The sequence below is a fragment of the Sminthopsis crassicaudata genome, chromosome 5 (genome assembly GCF_048593235.1).
Source record: "Sminthopsis crassicaudata isolate SCR6 chromosome 5, ASM4859323v1, whole genome shotgun sequence".
Classification (NCBI taxonomy): Eukaryota; Metazoa; Chordata; class Mammalia; order Dasyuromorphia; family Dasyuridae; genus Sminthopsis; species Sminthopsis crassicaudata.
In genome coordinates this window covers 212,378,225-212,390,673 of record NC_133621.1, presented here as the reverse complement: position 1 = coordinate 212,390,673, position 12,449 = coordinate 212,378,225, and the positions used below count along the sequence as shown (strand labels likewise).

Genomic DNA, 12,449 nt, shown 5'->3' with positions numbered 1-12,449 from the left:
TTGTCAAATTGTAGAACATGTCAATAGAAGAATGTTCACTAACAATGATCAAAAGATTATTTATTGAAGCATAGGCACCAGTTTGGGAAAATGAGTCAAGAAGAAATAGTGATCAAAATGGAAGGGAATACAGTAAAACTATGCCATTTCAAGGTAAAAGAAAATTAAATAGATGTAGTAGGTTAAATAAAAATGGAAGCAGAAGATCTTTTAAATGATTTTTAAAGCACCAATTGTGTTTGATATGGATTAAAGTTAAAAATAAAAGAGAACATCATTTAACTTTATAATTATGGTGCACTGTTGTCACAGACTAAGGGATATCCTTGCACAATTGGGAGACATATATTGAATAGTCATTACATTAAGCTCCCTTGGAGAAATGTTTTAATGGTTTATTAATATGTCAATTGCTTGCAATACTCAGAGAGGTAAAGCACAATAAGTCTGTGAATCAAGACTTATTGTTATGCCTGAGAAAGCCTGTCTAGTAATCTAGGTTTCACTGGCCACATGAAAGGTAATAGAAGATAATGATCTTCCTTGGGGTGGACAAACAGCAAGCATGCTGTTATATGTCTGCCGAGGAACCATCCAAGAGCAATTTATTAGTCAGGTGCCTTGTATTTTGTTCAAGAAAACCACTGTCACAGACACAGATGCCTTTAGTAAATGCTTATGATTGAGCACTTCCCCTCCACTCTTTGTCACAAAGCTGCCTATCTATTAGGGATGGCAGACTCAGACCTGGACAAATTGGAAATCTATTTCAAATTCTTGAGTGCAGGGATGTAATCTGTCAGTGATTTTTGGTCTATAGAGTTTGTTTGGCCTGGAGGAAATGCTTAGGAATTTAGGAGAAAGAGTTAAGGATGACAACCCCTTTGCTGTGTCACACTGGAGAGGGCAGCAACACATAGTGGAAAGAGCTCTGGAATGAGAGCCAAAAAACCTGGCTTCTGGGCTTGGTTCTTTCATTTATCAGCTTTGCAACCACAGGTAGTGTATTTTGTTGTTAAGTCATTTCAGTTCTGTCTAACTCTTCATGACACCATTTAGATTTCCTTGGCAAAGATAGTGAAGTGGATTGTCTTTCCTTCTCCACCTTATTATACAGATGAGGAAACTGAGGCAAACAGAGCAAAGTGATTTGCCAGGGTCACACAGCAAATATGTATCGAAGGCCAGATTCGAACTCCTGAAAATGAATCCTCCTGACTTCTGGCCTAGCACTTTATCCACTTTCCTAAGCTTCATCTATAAAATGGGAATATTGTAGTCTAGACTAATCATCTCATAGAGTTGTGTTAAAAATGTTTTGGGTAAACTATGGTCATGAACAAGTCATTTAAACTATATGTGCCTCAGGGTAGCTCTTTAATACTTACTACTAAGTCATGAAGGACTGAGTCTATCTTGTTTATCTAAGATACATACATAAGGATTGAGCTTTCTGTATGTAATTCTCACGCTAATAAAATCATACATTATTTCTATAAGTGTCATGTAAATGTGAGGCATAACAATCATAACATTGAAACTAAGAGGTTGATGATTGAAAGGGAAATAAAGAGGCAACCTGACAAATAAGATAGAAACCTGGCCTCAAATCTAAGTTCTATTTCTACCTCTTACATATGCTTTCTCTGTGACCCTTGGCAAAGTATTTAATCTCTTAGTTCTATAAGCTAAGAATATAATATGCAGAGCAAGTGCATATCTAGAGAGATTTTTCTTCCTGTATTAGTGACATCATGGTTTCATATCCCAGTCCTCAAAAAGAAAATCAATTCGTCAATTAATTAGACATTTATTAATTATAGTATGTGATTTCTTCCAAATACAAGATTACATGTATAAAATGTGGTTCACTAAAGTCATCTTCACATATTTAGGCAGCCACCTATGTCCTGAGCCCACCTTCTTAAACTCTGGGTCACAACTCCTTATGGAGTCTCAGAATTGAATTTAGGGGTTACAAAATTATGATTTATTAACAGTGTTTGATTTGTATACCTATTTTATATACCTATATACCTGGAGTCAGGTAAAAATTTTTGGGGTGAATATGGTTGCAAATGAAAAAAGTTTAAGAAGCCCTGCCTCCTAGCATATATATTCTAAGAACAACAAAAAGAGATCTTCTTAAGTAAAACTTGTTTGGTAACTCGGGCCCTGGCTCTACTTATATATTTAGCTCTCTATCCTGTTGGCATGTCTTTGGGTCCCAATAAAAATTTCCCTTAGGCAGGGAAATACTAAGCTTAATATCATGGACCTATAACATCTACAGAAATACTCTAGGATACAGGGATGATAATAATAATAATAATAGTTAACATTTATATAGCTCTTACTAAATGCCAGGAATTTTATGATATCATAACAAGTCTGGCAAATAAATACTTTTATTATCTCCATCCTTTCTACAGTTTAGGAGACTGAAGCAAACAGAAGTTAACTATCTTGCTCAGGATCAAACAGCGAGCAAATATATGAGGTTTGATTTGAATACAGGTTTTCCTGACTCCAGGTCCAGTGTTCCAACCACTGAACTCTCAATGCCCCTTAATAAGAATTAGAATTTTAATCCTGATACTTCTTCAATGGCATGGTGAAACAAAGTTTACCCCATATGAATCTATAGGATAATTTTATTAAAATTGCTAGTTATTATATTAATAATAATATCTATGATGCTTTGAGATCATTATAATGACCCAAGGAACAGAAATCCCCATGGGGAACCCTGTAGAGTGGAGAGTAGAGTGGAGGTAGAGGCAGGAAGGCAGATTACAGAGGATATGAGGTGAGAAAGGAGAGATTAGAGGAAGAGAATATCAATAACTAAATTGTGTGATTTCTGAGTGTTACAGTTTGTCCTGGTATCCCAAGAGATCAAAAAGCAGGATGAAATTCCCTCCACAATAAAATAATCTCTGTACAGAAGCCCAGGCAAACTTTCATCAAGCAAGTCTACAAGTCCATCTCTAGAGAGAGCAAACCCCTCTAGTCCCATCTCCTTTGTGACATGTGTCTGTTTAAGTAAATTGCTGTTGAAACCCTTCTTGTTAACCTTTTACTTCCATACCTGAAGTGTTCTTTACTCATTGAATAGCTGACTTCCTTCATTAGCAGATGATGAGAGAGAACCTGGCAGACCTACCTTTGTCATGGGTGAGACCCCATTAGGCTGTATCCCTAAGAAGAATATAAATGATTAATTAGGTGTGACCAAGCTATTGAACTTGAATTAGAGACTTATCAGAGGTTCACTTCTATTATGTAGCTGTGCCCTAGATTTCTATGACTCATACCAAAAGTATCCACACTTTTAGTGATAATGGGAAACACACATACATCATTTACCTGGCTTTGTTACCAGGATTTCTTCATTTTAGCAAGATGATAAAAGAGGCAGAGCATCCAGGTCAAAACAGTTGATGAAATGCTTCTCCACTGTCAAACATGTCTTCCTGAAGTGATCATCTCTGTTGTTCTTAGAATATAAATGCTCTAGACTCTAAGGCCAGTCTCAACAAAGGTCAGAGAAAAACACCCTCTCCCATTACAGACTTCCATTCTGCTGAATGCCCATAGTCTGTGTAGGCAGAATGTGCAAATGGTCTCAGCTGCTCTCTTGCCCTGGGCTATTCTAGGGTCTTGTTTTCCTGCTCTGGAAATAACCTAGTCCTAAAATTTCAAATATTTCCAATAAAGTATGAATATCTGCATGCATGCCTGGGGTAAAGGGATGAAAGGAGGGGAGGAATGTACACATGTGTGTTGGGGCAGTGAGGAAAAAGTCAAAAAGATCACTTTACCCCATAGACCATCAAGCAATTGTCTTACTTCCCTAAACCAAAGTAAAAAAAAAATAGAATTAAGAAAATCTATTTCTCTTCTGTTCTGGGAGTGACTAGTTTGTCCTTGGGTGACTTTTTTTTAAACATTCTTCTCTTACTTTCTACTTTGAATTACAATTGGGTTCTGCTGTTTCAAATTGCTGGCTAATAGAATCATTCATTGAATTGAATCAAAATGTAAAACTCATGCTATTTGTATATATTAAATTCCTCTTAATTAGAATCAATTCTCACCAATATTTGAGAATCAGGAAATTATATAGTAATTACCAATTAATTTTTCATAAGTGGTTTATTTTAGCACCTTTCTGAGAACTTTAACTCATTTGTTTCCAAACCTCAGAAAGCAAGAAAGAGAAATGCCAACTTCAGCAGCTCAGTCCACTACTGCAAGTACAGTTCCAAGAGAAGCATACAAACCCTATGACTGTAGCAGTGTGATCTCTTTGGATTAGGTTTATGAATAGGATATAAGTGAAGCGAGGAGAAGGTTACTCTTCCTTTCATTCTTATAGTCATTTACATTAACTTATAACCTTGTCTTTTATACCCAAAGAATGCTCTATGGTGATTAGATAATATAATCACACACACACACACAGGTGTTCATATTTGTTGACTTGCATACATGTATGAACAGTTATATCTCTGATCTTTTAAAAATCCCCTTCACTCACAGCCCATTGCTTAATCATTTTGATTTTGCTATGAACCTTTTCATGGCAAAAAGGGCACATTTTGACCATAACATCTATTGTAAATTCTTCACATTCCAAACCACTCTCCCACCACCTGGTATTTCTTCAATGGCATGGTGAAACAAAGTTTACCCCATATGAATCCATAGGATAATTTTATTAAAATTACTAGTTATTATATTAGTAATAATATCTATGATACTTTGAGATCATTATAATGACCCAAGAAACAGAAATCCCCATGGGGAACCCTGTAGAGTGGAGAGTAGTATTATCAATCATTTTGTAGAGGTAGGATATCAGTATTATTGGATCTGTAGATCCTGGTCAAAGACCCTGATCTTTCCAATCTTATCATGTAATATTTCCCTTCTGATTAACATTAACTTTTACTCTGCAATAACATTCAATGAATTGGATTTAAAGTGAGGGAGAGCTGTGTTTGATTTTACCCAAAAGGAATCCCCCAAAATATTTAATGAGGCAAACTGGAAATCTGGATTATATATGGGCTTTGGGTGCTCCTCTACACATCTCCTCCTTTCTAATGTCTTTTTTTCACTCCAGAAGTCTTTCTTGGAAGAGGGCCTAGAACCTTATGTTCCTTGTTCCAAGCCAGAAGTCAGAAAAAAAAAATCCCTCTTTTTTCAAGCTCTCACCAACTCCATACAGTATGTAGACATGGAACATTGAATAATTTTTTTTCTCAACTAATGGAAATAATTTTAAACAAATGCACCAGACCTGAATCCCCATTATATAACATACAATAGGTACTATCTCTCTCAAGAAAGTGAATTTCCCAATAACCCTCCCTTTAAACTTCACATATTAAGGTTCGTTTCCCACCTACCTACTCATTTATACTATATCATTTTCTTTAAATAACTGCTCTCATAAAATCAAAATAACTTTGAAACTCCCATCTCTTTAGTAACCTGTATTTCTTAGGGTTACTATCTTTTCCTCTGATAGAAGATAGTAGAAGGTAGAAATCAGAGAGCTAATCTCAATTCCTCTATTGGAGGAGGAGATCCTGGACAGATACCTCAATATTTGGCTCTAAGACTTCTTCATGCTTAGGAACTAAATTTTACTTTCCATCTTCTCCCTGTCTTCAATTTATTTTTAAAATTTCTTTTTATCTATTGTCTTCCCCCAGGAGCTTCTGAGTTCCTTGAGGACAGAAACTATCTTTTGTCTTTCTCTGTATTACCAGAACTTGGTATAGTGCCTGGCACAAAGTAGGCATTAATAAAATAATTAAACATTAATAAATATTTATTGATTATTGATATATGATTTTCTTTTATAAACTTCTAAAGAAGCATCAGTCATAATGTAGTTATAGTTAGCTGTGTTTGTGGCTTACCTCTCTGATAAAATGCCTATACATAATTTCTCTGAGGGCAAGAATTTATCTCATCTAAACTCTGTAACTCCTCTAACACATTGCACTGTAAAAAAGAAGGTGGGTAGCTAAGTACATAATGGATGATGTATGGCTCCAGAGTCAGTAATATCTGTGTTTGAATCCTCCCTCAGACATATTTTAAACTGTGATGCTGGGCAATATATAACCTTTCTGGACTCCTGTTTCTTCATCTGTGAAATGATAAAGTTGGTTTTCATGGCCTTCCATAAGCCCTTCTAGTTCTAAATCTATTAATTCTATGGAGTATCTTTTATCCTTGCCAATAGGTTCAATAATGGTTGAAGAGTGGAAAAATCAGACTCTCTATGGAAAAACAAACAAACAAACTGTAATTTTGATTTAATTTGCATAAGTAGTATCTTCTAATGCCTAGAGAACTGGCCACAAAACCAGGAAAACCTGGCTTCAAGCTCTGAGTCTAATATCTATTAGTTATGTCACCCTGGGCAAATGTCTTAATCTTTCTGTGCTCCAGGCAAAGTTGTAAGATTGTGAATTTTAGAGAAAGTGCCTGTGAGAATTGGGAGGGACAGTTTCCTTACATGACAATTCCCTGTATCTATGAAATTATAGAACCAATTCCTATTTGGAATTTGTTAACAAAATCAAGGTTTTGTTGCCCTTCATTAACATAGAATATTCAGAAATACAAAATATCAACCTCAGTGGGTATCTCCTCAAAAGACAAGAACTAAGTATTAATTCTATGTACAATACATCCAACAGATAATAATCAAGATTTCACTTAATTACTTCTAGTGAGATGATGTTCACTATATCCTGAAAAAAACCATACAAAAAATATGGTTCTAAATATCAAGAAATTTGTTTGTTTGGGGTTTTTTGTATTGTTTTACATTGTACTTAAATCTGTCTCCCTAAAATTTCCAGACACTATTTCTTATTCTGAGATCTGGTGCTGAGAAGGGCAATTCTAATACTTTTTAAAAAATAAAATAGTCCTTCAAATATTGGAAGACAGCTATTATGCCTATTCCCCCTCCCAAGCCTTCTGTTCTTCACGATAATTCCTTCAATAGAACTGTATGAACCATGATATCAAAGTTCTTCATAATCCAATAATCAGACTTTACTTATGTGGTATTCCTGGAACTACAATTCCAAAACAACTTTTAAATTCTCCTATTAGCTCCACCTTTTTAATGAAAGAAAGGTAATTCAGTTTTATGTTTTTCTCTTCTCTGATATGACTTCCTCATTCTTAGTACTAGCCTTTTTTGTTTATAGAATGTCAACCTGTCAGTTGAAAGGAAAACTGTTCTATACTTAATTGACAGCCAGGAAGAGAGCAAAAAAATGTGTTTATGAAAATAAAATTTGAGTTAGATTATTTTTAAAAGCATTATAATTATAACCCTAAAACAATAAATGGATAAAAAGAAGGAATAAGCCAAGTCAGAATGTGAGAAGAAAATGTTGATTTTTTAATTTTGTTTTTCTTTTCTCTATACTTGTAATTTCTTCAGTATGGGGAACTGCTGGAACTCTGTCTTCCCAGAAATCAGCCGGAGTCAGGATAATCAAAAGTCTTTATTCTTGGTCTTTTGAGGTCACCATCAGGGGATTAGATCTAGCAATCTCCACATCTCCTTCCTCTCTCTCCACCACCTGGAGAATGCCTCAATTTCCTCTTCCTACTCCACCCACACAAGTCACTTTCCCTTCTTTGTCCACACCCACCAATCAAGCCACCACAGAATAGTTGGGGAAGGTCATCCTTCAAACATGTTAATGGAGAATTGTCCAATTGGCAGTTAGTCTCACGTGCTCCATTATCCAAGTGCATTTGCTCAGTTCTAGCCATTTACAGGGAACTTTCTTCTACTAATAAAGAAATCATCTCTAACTGGGGAATTGGCTTAAGGGACTTGCTCTTGTCATTGTTAGCATGTTTTAGGGACAGAATCTGAACTCAGATCCTTTAGAAAGGAAGATTAATCCTCTATGCACTAAACTGTGGTGATATAGTTATGGAGTCTGAAACCATAAAATTAAACTCTGACCAGTGTTGACTGTTTAGATGAAAGTGATTTTTCCCCTGGGAAGTCCTTTCTCCAGAAAATAACTTCAGCCCTCAGTGATTTCTTTCTTCTAGCATTTATTATAACATTTGTTGAGAATTGATGCTAATTATGTGTTTCCCAGTGAAAAAAAATTTTAAAAGCTTTGTCAATAAATTGTAAGCTCCATAATCAATAAATAATCATTTTTCAAATATCTACAGTACCACTCATATGATGTTTGCATCTTGCAAAAGTTACCACCATTTTCCCAATCATTTAGTCTTGCAATTTAATTTTAATTCTTGACTGCTTGCTTTCTTTTAACTCTCATATCCAAAGAATGGGATTATTTGGGGGGAAATTCAATGAGTTCTGTTTTGGACATAAGTCCAACAAAACATGCCATAAGGGTATTTGAGACTGGAGGTTAAAGAAATAGTTAGGACTAGAAAGATAGAATTGGAAGCTGAGAATTTAAAGTTGATAATTGAAACCATTGGAACTGATGAAGTTACTAAATTAAATAACATAGAGGGAGAAAAGAAGACCCTATATAAGACAGAGCTTTATGATATAAATAGAAATTGAGTTCAAATCCAATCATCTCATTTTAAAGTTAAGAAAATGGAGACTAAGAGAGTCACAAAGCTAGTAAGCAACTGAAGCAAGATTTAATTTCTAGCCTTCTGAACACCAACTTCATCATTTCAAACATTTTGCCACTTAGAGGCTTTTACATAATTGCAAATTGTTTTTTACATCATTGTGTTACCATTGCTTTTAGTAGGAAAGAGGTTTCCTGATAAACATCAAATGCTCTAGCATCTCTTTTATATATTTGCATCACATAAATAAGCTATGAGTTTGGAACTGAGTCGAAGGTTTTGCAACAATCAATAAAAGCAATATAAATGTCATGGCACTCTCAGACATCTTGTTCAATAATTACTGAATCAACAACGAGTTGCTCTTTGCAACACTGTGATTTTTAGGGATATCCTTCAACAATATGATGTTTTCTTATATGGATATGTTTTTGTATATCCATAACTATAAATATAAATACATATATAGTTTGTGGATAGATATACAGAGGCAGATACAAAGATAAACACACAATGTTGCAAAAATGTTAGAGCTATTTTAAGCTTTAATAGATGTTTTCATCTCTTGATAGAAGTAGTAATGTCTTCTATTAAGAAAAGAGGGATCTGCCATAGATGGCAAAATACTTTGCTAGTAATTCATTTACTGGCATTTCAGACCATAATCATAGATCTTTCACCTCACCTTTCTCCAATTTTGCTCTGAGGCTAGCATTGATGTAACTTTGGTTTTATTCATTATAATAACAATATGCAAACTGTTCATTTTATGTTTGAGCTAATTTGAATTTTCATTGTATTAAATTATTTTCAGACGTATAGATAACCAAAAAATGTCATATTTATTTGCTCTGGTGGATACTTTTCTTGGATCTCTACTTCACTGGCCTCTGTAATACTGTTTTTGGTTAGTATAGAATTTTTTTTCTTTGCATTGCTTTTCTCTTTCTATCATCTTAGCTTCACTACTAATATTACTGCTGCTACTGCTACTAATACTTTTATTATTACCACTACTGTGACTGGTTACTCCTTTTCCTTCTCTCTCCTCTTCCTTCGTTTCCTATTAGTATACCATTATTATTATTGTTATTATCTGGCATTCACTTAATGCTTTAAAATACTTTATGTGTATTGTACTCTAGATCTGTACTCTAGATCTCATCATCACATTATCTGGTTTGTCTTTTTGTTCACTCTATAACATGTATCAGTGTTCAAAGATGAGAGTTCAAGGAGCGGCTTAATAGATTACAGAAAGAAATGAAAAAGACATTAAAGCTACAACCTTTCCTTTGAGACAAATCAAAGTGCCATGCTGTTAGTAAAAATCATAATCCTACCTTCCTTCATTCAAAAAGTAACATGAGCCTTGCATTCATTTTTTTTTTTATATTTGAAATGGAAATGACATAACCAACCAAAAATGTCAATGATTCAAGTGAAAGTACTGGGAAAAATATGACTGAGATTGCAGTTAGAGGAAATAAATTAGGTGCAGAAACTAAAAGTTAGAAAGGCAAGTAATAGACCATAAAAAGAAAATGTAAAACAACTATGAGGGGAAAAACAAACTTAAATTTCTATCTCTGATAGTATAGCATTAGGGTTTTTTTTTTAATATTTAATATTTATATTGTTCAAATACTCGATTTAAATTAGTTAAAAATAATCACTGGACTGATTTCTTTTAAGGAGGGTGAATAAGATGTGATGTTATATTTGTTTAGTGTTTTTTTAATTGGTTTTTCATTGCATATTTTTTTATTTTAGGATCTTTCTCTGTAGGGTAGAAGAAGATGAAAGAAATTGAGAAAGATGGACCCTGTAGTGAATGAAGAAGTGAGGTTAAAGTCATGTTCCATAAGTCTCAGTTCTTAGTCAAGCCTACACAGCTGAGAAGCAAGCTGAGCAATCTCCTGCAGGGTTTTCAAAGGCAGTCAACTACAAAAACTCTTCAGGATCAAGCTGGGTGATGTGTGGGAGCTCACGCTATTCCAAAGACCCTCCCTCAGAGTAAAAGCAAATATACACAAACCCTTTTGCCAGCCCACCCTGTCACTCTCTGCTCTGCTAGTCACTGGACTAGAGAGTCTGACACCATACTGAGTGCAGAAGGTGTAGAAAAAAAGAATGTTAATTTGCATGCTCCTTAAAATAGATTTCTAAATTCACCCAATATAAATGAGCTCATATACCAACCCTGTGGCATGTTAGTGAGTAGTCAAAGGACACTTTCTACAGCTAGATCTAGAATTGCTAGTACCAGTCTAACCTCTGATTTCCTAATTATCACCTACTCATTCACCAGCTCTCTTGAATGAACTTGTTAACATATTTTAAGACATTAATAGATCTTTTATTAGCAATTATGCTTCAGGATTGCCTTCCATATAAAAGGCCTTTTGCTAAGTGTATCATCCCATTGATTTGAGTTCAGTGTGCTCTACACAGCTGTTTCAAATAGCTAATAACTCACTAATATAACTTTACAGGTACATTTTGTACCTTTTTTCTACCCCCAATTATAGACATACCAGCTCATTAAACACTGGATAAGAACACAGGTTTCGGCCTTCCTTTTAACAAGCCAGCAGTGTGAAACCAAAGTCCAAACTCTTTTCCCTTTAATGATCTCATGGAACTACCCCAATAATCTCAGGAGGCAGAGAGGAAAGCATTCCAAACAATACCATCTCCTCCAAGGGATAATTAATATTTGGGTGGGTTTCTGATGTCTTATTTCAAATGTTGATTTAATCACTCTATTTCCATCCTTTGTCATTTCAGGATCAACAGTACTTAATTAAAACAGCCCTAGTCAGTGCAAATAATATTTCTTGAAGAAAGAGGACATAGAACTTACATACCAGATTTAGAAAATAACTAATCTGGTCTAGTCTAAAATCAGGCACTCATTTGGCTAGTGATTGTTCCTTGGTGGAATAAGATCAAGTAGGTGGCAGTGTCTGATAAAATTCCTGTGATATGGGAGAGGGAGAGAATAAGCATTTATTAAGCACCTACTATGTGTCAAGAGCTAGGCCAAGTACTTTACAAATATTATCTGACTCCAAGCTCATAACAACTCTTTGATGTAGGTATTCATGTTATCCCCATTTTATAGTTAAGGGAACTGATGCAGACATCTGTCTTAAGTCACACAGCTAGAATATGAAGCTGAATTTGAACTCAAGTCTTCTTGACTATAGGATCAGCACCTTATCCTCACTGTGTCCCTTGCAGAGACTGATTATTTAGTACTTCCTAAAAACATAAAACCATTCTGTTTCTAATTAGTGTAATTAGTGTCCCTGAGGCATGTTATTCTATCTCCAGCCTCTGAGTCCTAGTACAAGCAGTATCCCCAGGCCCCCACGCCATGCAAGAAAGGATTGCTCTCTTTACAAACACTATTTAGCACACTTAGCTCCCTGAAAGCTCATCAAATATATGACACTTTTCCTGATTCCAACAGCTCTGTAATTTCTCCTATCCCCCAAAAGCTTTGAATTTATTTTATGTATTTTGTAGCTATTTATCTGTCTATATATTGTTTCTTCCTAATAAATACAAGCCCCCAGCCAAAAAAATCAAGTTCATTTTAGTCTTTATATCCCCAGTATCTACAACATTGCAAAGCACATATTAAATGCTTAATAAATGTATGTTAAAAGTGAATCAAATTATTTCAATCCTTGGTCAAATAAGTGTGATAATTGTTTATGATTCAGGTATAGGATAAGTTTCCATTTTTTTCCCAATATATTTATAAATTTCACATAGCAGACCTTAATGGAATTTTTAAAAGAAAGCTTTGT

At 34.7% G+C, this 12,449-nt stretch overlaps 1 long non-coding RNA gene across 2 annotated transcripts in view; it reads left to right on the top strand.

The window, feature by feature from the left end:
• The window catches only part of LOC141544086 (uncharacterized), a 92,193-nt gene that overhangs the window by 16,132 nt on the left and 63,612 nt on the right, over positions 1–12,449 (top strand). Inside the window, exon 1 of one of the 2 annotated variants that reach the window (XR_012482543.1) lies at positions 10,426–10,470. The exons of the other annotated variant lie outside the window; for it this stretch is intronic. This is a non-coding gene — a long non-coding RNA (uncharacterized LOC141544086). Of the gene's footprint in view, positions 1–10,425; positions 10,471–12,449 lie in introns of those variants that run through there. 2 annotated transcript variants of the gene reach the window in all.